The sequence below is a fragment of the Perissodus microlepis genome, chromosome 11 (assembly GCF_051167445.1).
Source record: "Perissodus microlepis isolate ML-2025 ecotype Zambia chromosome 11, ASM5116744v1, whole genome shotgun sequence".
Taxonomy (NCBI): Eukaryota; Metazoa; Chordata; class Actinopteri; order Cichliformes; family Cichlidae; genus Perissodus; species Perissodus microlepis.
The window spans coordinates 14,629,278-14,635,277 of record NC_140471.1 but is presented as its reverse complement, the minus strand read 5'-3'; the positions used below and the strand labels follow the sequence as shown (position 1 = coordinate 14,635,277).

At 42.0% G+C, this 6,000-nt stretch overlaps 1 protein-coding gene across 4 annotated transcripts in view; it reads left to right on the top strand.

Annotated features, from left to right (window-relative positions):
• Window positions 1-2,137: 2,137 nt before the first annotated feature.
• Window positions 2,138-6,000, top strand: part of LOC146377398 (zinc finger protein 516-like) — a 50,302-nt gene continuing 46,439 nt past the window's right edge. For 2 of the 4 annotated variants that reach the window (XM_084942828.1, XM_084942833.1), the window contains exon 1: window positions 2,138-2,225. The gene's annotated coding sequence lies outside the window, so the exon portion shown is untranslated. Of the gene's footprint in view, window positions 2,226-3,376; window positions 4,848-6,000 lie in introns of those variants that run through there. The other 2 variants (XM_084942829.1, XM_084942830.1) reach the window with 2 other exon arrangements.

The following is a 6,000-nucleotide window of genomic DNA, read 5'->3' as shown; positions in this document are numbered from 1 at the left end:
TTTACATGCACTCCTGTGTTCTGGTTAAATCAAATTTCAAAAATGGTGCATTTTACTAAACAAATCTGTTAGCGTGTGCCAGAGGGGCTATCACTAATTCTCATGTGTTTAGCTCAGTGGATCACATTTCAACAAGGATACGATGCCTTACTCAAAAGCCTCAGTGTGCACGTTCTTTTGTATGCGCGCGTTTGGATAGAAGTACTGCCTAATTCTGAGGAATAAGCGATGCGTATCTGGCTTATGATACACAAATGTCAAATGTATATAAGGATGTGTGGATTTCAGCGTCAGTGTGTGCAAGTTCTCAGCACACCACCCCCCCTATGGAGCTCTGGGGGTTTGCCTATACTAAGAGCAGTGCCTGCCGTTACAATTCCAGGACTTGTCGCTGATAAGATGTCTGTGTATCTTAAGTCACTGGTATATCAGCAGTCAGCAACATGGCTCCCTCTCACTGCGTCGTGCTGAGCAAACAAGCCTGACCTCTGCGCAACACCCACAACAACACAGCAGAGTGACAGTTATTACACATGACTTCAGAGTACAATAAGCTACAGAGCATTTTGTTAGCAGTAGGGTTGATTTGCATAGTATTGTGGTGTTTATGCCTGGACAATTAAAAAAAAAAAACTTGCTCTGGTGGTTTAATGAAAAACATTTTTTAAAGGTCCCACACTGATGTACAGTTTTAAGTGTAATCACAATTGTTGGAACTGAATAAGCATGCGTGTCCACACTTTTCCACACCTTTGGGCTATCGCATTCATTTTTCATGCTTTTCCAGACTTTCCAGTCCTGCAAGGGAGGCACTGTTTACTCGTTCTTGTCTCACATTTTTTGGGGCATGTTTAAAAAAAAGAGAAAAAAGTGAGCCAATTAATCAAATAATTTCATTTTAACTAAATTTCAAAAAATAGAACTAGCAGCGGTGTGTGTGTGTGTGTGTGTGTGTGTGTGTGTGTGTGTGTGTGTGTGTGTGTGTGTGTGTGTGTGTGCACTGACAGTCATTGAATTTCTCCTATGTCTGTGTATTGGACTTTTTAGTATTGACCTCTCTGTGTTATTCTGTTTGTCTCTTCTACATGCATGTGTATGTGTGTGTGTTTGTGCATTTGTTTGTGTAACAGGATTAACAACCTGCTTAACTTAAACCAGACTATAGTCATGCATTCCATCAAGAGGAAAAAGAAGAAGAAGATACACGTTGTAAGACTATCTTGCCAGTTTTAAATCTTTAAACTGAGGGCAAATTCTGCCTGTAAATCGCTTGTATAGTTACCGTGTCAGGCTTATACTGGCTTTTCCACAAGGACAAGTAAAACAAAACAAAACAATCAATGTTTAACAAGCAGAGAATGAGACAATATGCTGGCAGCATATTATCTATGTGTCATTGTACAGTATGTAACAGCTTTGTTAAAAAAGGGAAAGAGGTTCTCTCAAGGTTAAACACACAATGTAGTTACTCAGATTTTGTTAACCATATGGTTAACTATATCTATATATATATATATATATATATATATATATATATATATATATATATATATATATATATATATATATTGGTTTATCTTACTGCAATATATATATATATATATATATATTGCAGTAAGATAAACGTTATCATCTCTATACTCTAGATCTCAACAACACCCTGGATCAACTGTCAATATAATCAGACTCGACGGGAGAAGAGTGAAATTTCATCGGCACCTTGTGTCTTTATGTGTCGTGGCATTAAAAAACAAAACAAAACAAAAACCTGAGCGTTTTTCTAAGAAGTGGTTGGGTTGGGCAGTTTCACACTCCTGACGCACTTTTTTGAGTCCTTAGCAGTATCAACAACTTTTCGCTGATGAGACAATAGCAGATAGTTCCATTTAATGCGGGAGAAACCATTCGGTTGGAGAAGAGGGGTGTCAGGAAATTGCCAAAACACTCACCCAAACACGAAATCGAGCATATTTATTTTAAGTCACGAGCCTGTGTGATATGAACGGTAAGAGCTAAGTTTATGCATGTGTTACAAAAACGAAGCACACGCGTGATGGTCGAGTGAAAGCGGAGAGGAAACCTTGTTCCTCCCCCCCTCACGGGACAGAATGGATTCGACCTACTCAATCATACTCTTCAGCATACACTGCAAAGAGCATGCTTTCACCTTTAGGATTGTCTGTGCTTCTTGAAGTCACCCTGGATTATTCTTTTGGATAACGCAGGTACGCACATCTCGTCTTTCCCTGCCTTTTAGACACATAGAAAAACACAGGGGCGGTCTCGTCGGTGTTTGGATTTGGTTGTAGGTGGTATGCGATTGTCTGATCTAGATTTATAAATAGGTTACATGCTAGAAAGGGTGTAGTGGTTGGTTTAAATACATATGTATTTATATATATATAACATTGTGTGTGTATATATCGTGTATGGCTATCACAATGTAACATAACCAGAAGTATGTACAAGTGTGTATAAATTCTCCACTCTTTACAGATTTACAGACACTGAGTGAGTCACAGCAGTTTGATGATACTTCGAATTTGTGAGACTCCTCATACCTAATGTGATCCTTCAAAAAAAAGAAAAAAAAAAGAAGGATAGAAAAAAGGGACTAAACCAAACTAACGCGTTTGAATAAAAGGTGGAGTACTTGGTTAATATGCTCCACCGACATCCTTCAGCTCAGGCAAACTTTCCATCAGCTCGACACACACACACACACACACACACACACACACACACACACACACACACACTCTCTCTCTCTCTCTCTCTCTCTCACTCACTCACTCATCTCTTCCTTGAGTAATGTTTTGGATAATAAACTCTATCATTGCAGCATCAGAAACACAGATGGCAGCTGTAGACTTCTGAGTAGTGTTAAAAAAAAGAGGCAGCTCAGAGGCTCAATACAGAAAACATCCAAGAGGAGGAAGAGGAGGAGGAACAGTTTCTCTCGCTCTTTTTTTTTTAGAGATTGTTTTATTCACACGGAGGGTGGAGGTGGACGTTAGGGAAGGGTGGGGGCAATATCCATATTAGGAAGCCGTGTCCTACATAATAGACATGGCACAACTGCCACTGAGCAAGGCACAGGTGCCGGGCAGCAGTCGGGGTCCGGTGGCTCTTTTAGACATTACATATGAGGATCTGAAACCGCTGGAAGCTCTCTGGTGTGTCGCGTTTCTTCTTCTTTCAATCTCTGCGCCTGCTGAAGCTCTCACAATCTGCATGCGGGATGTGTGCCCGTACGCGTGTGTGTGTGTTTCGGGGGGGGGGTTTGATCGTGTAGTTCGTGTGAGATAGTGTAAGTAGGGGCTACTACTTGCCCCCCCCAGTTGATGACACGCACCTACAGGATGTGTGCCTGCTGTTATGGTAAAGGTTCACAATAGCACTAAGCTCCAACGGGGGGGGTGTTACTGCAAGACAATTGGGATGACTGAGGCTTGTTTCGCCTTGTTTCACATAACCCCTATTATGTGACGTGTACATACAGGTGACTGTGATACAAAAATCCCAGAACACCAGTGTCAAAGAGATTTCATACCAATATAACACACGAGCACATTTGCGCACGGGGGTCATTGTGAGATGAGCGTCTTCTTCACTTCTCTGGACACTTTATCATTAATTGCCAACACACACGCGGGCGCCAGTTCACGTGTCCCTGGTAGGAAGCGATGGACATACGTGAAAGCACGGAGAGTGGAATGTGCGTCCTCTGCGTGGGGGGCAGAGGTTTGGTGACACCGCGAGGACAAACTTTTTTCTTCGCTTTTGTTCGCCCTCGATCTTGCACCTCACCGTTTCACAAACACAATCTCTCTCTCTCTCTCTTACACACATAGATGGGGCTTCTTTCCATGCACGGTGCGTTCAGGTGCTCTCATAACCTCTGCCATTCACATGCTAGAAAATGTGATCAGAAAGTAGTGTGTGGTGGTTTTAAAAGAGGAAGGTTTTGTTGAATCTCGCTGTGACATGGGGGATGTTGCATGGCTTATGAAAAGATAGTCTGTGCGGACCAGCCTAGTGTGCTTCCTTTACTTGAAACGCATGCGAATTGTAGGAAATGGAGTGACTCAACGTGAAAAGTAACAAATACATGAAATTTATTAATTTTAATGAAGTGACATCAAAAACTACAGGCTAATCTAAATCAACAATGCCCTGCGGAACCTTTATTTCCAATCACTCAATAAATGTCTTACTCAATGCAATCCGCAAAGTGACGTCTTCCAACGTTATCTGATCATTCTGTGTACAAAAGTTATTGACTCAAAAGACGAGCAGATGAGAGAAACCAGAAAATACAGAAACTATATAAATATATGTAGCCTAAGCAAAATAATTACCATTTAACTGGCTAGCACCTCTAACAACACACGCCATAATGTACACTATCTTTTAGAGCCGTATTCAACATACAGTAGTATTTGTTTACGTCGCTGCTAAATTTACTACATAATTCCAACCGTGTGTCACTTTATCCCTGAGTCATGACATATCCGACAACACCTAAAAGCAGCAGCAGCGAAACGACAAGAGACAAGACAGACAGAGAGAAAGAAGCAGAGAGAGGAACCTGTACTGTGGTAGCTACAACACAAGGAGACAGGAATTCGGCCGAGATAATAATAATAATAGTAATCGTGCAGGATTGTGGCGAAGTTGATCAGCGGGCTGCTGTTGTCAGTCGCCGCACTGGCTCACACAGCGGGGTCTCCTCTGTATCTCTGCTGGATCTGGACTCTTGGACGCTTTAGGAAACCTGCACCCCCCGCCCCCCTTTCTTTCTCCGACTGTTTGAGCTGCTCAGCGTTGTTTTAACTGGTGAGGAAGTGAGTTCACATAATTATTACTGTTTGTAATTTAGAGGGTGTGTTCGTGCTGGCTGGTCTTGCTGCTGCTACTACTACTACTGCTGCTTCTACTGCTACTACTGCAGCAGCTGCTGGTGCTCCTGCAATCTTTGGCTGTTACACATTCTTTAGTTTGAAACCTTGTCATTTCCTTTAAGTGAGAGGCGAGAGAGAAGTGACTAAGAGAGGGACAGTAAAAAAAAAAAACGGCATGTGCTACAGTGGAGATAAGGGTCATTTTGGGGAATGTTTGACTGATAAGTGGAACCTTGTGGCTAGGAAAAGCAACAACAACAAAAAGAAGAAGAAGAAGTAGAAGCCAACATAATCCTGTGATACACTTAGGAATGGTGCTATGCAAATAGTAGGCAAAACTGACATCCCAAAGGAGCTTCACGGGGATATTAGAACTATATCATAAAACACTTTCAAACGTCTTAATGGTAGCAGTAAGTGTAAATGATAGCTGCACTGTAGGTGATAAAGGAGGATAAAACAAAAGCAATAAAGTGATGCATATTATAAGGGGTTGTAAAGAAAGTTATCACTGGAGACAGTTATGTAAAAGCATAGTTTGCAGTAGAGATAGAGGAGAAAGTGTGTGCATGCATGGCAGTGTGCACATGTGCCAAAACAGGCTCACCTTCCTGCTTTGTAGTTTGAGCAATACAGATGATGAAAAAAAAACACGGGGAGGGAGGAGGGGGGTAGCTGTTCTCTTTATCTGCTGGTGTAGGAAGTTTGACTTCAAATAGGAGCCTAAATAATGGTGGCTTTGTATCGAGTGGAGTTTCCACACACACACATATGCGTATACACCAAATACTGTGATATTCAGCTGTTCCCTACAAGTAAGAAAATTTTGGCAAAAGGGTTGTGTTCCCTTCACTGTCCCCCGCTACAACGGCTTTGTTTCTAATTGTGCACGGGACCCTCAGCTGCCAGTTTTCTCTTGCCTATTTTCTTTGAGATTGACTTTCTGTGGCATACTGTTTTCCCCTGTAGCTGTTGAAAGATACAGCATTTTTCTTCTGTGTAAGGGTCACACACACAAACACACACACACACAGAAAGAGAAAGAAGTAGAGAGCGGAGGGAGCGAACGAGGGAGGAGGGAGGAAGAGAGGCAGAG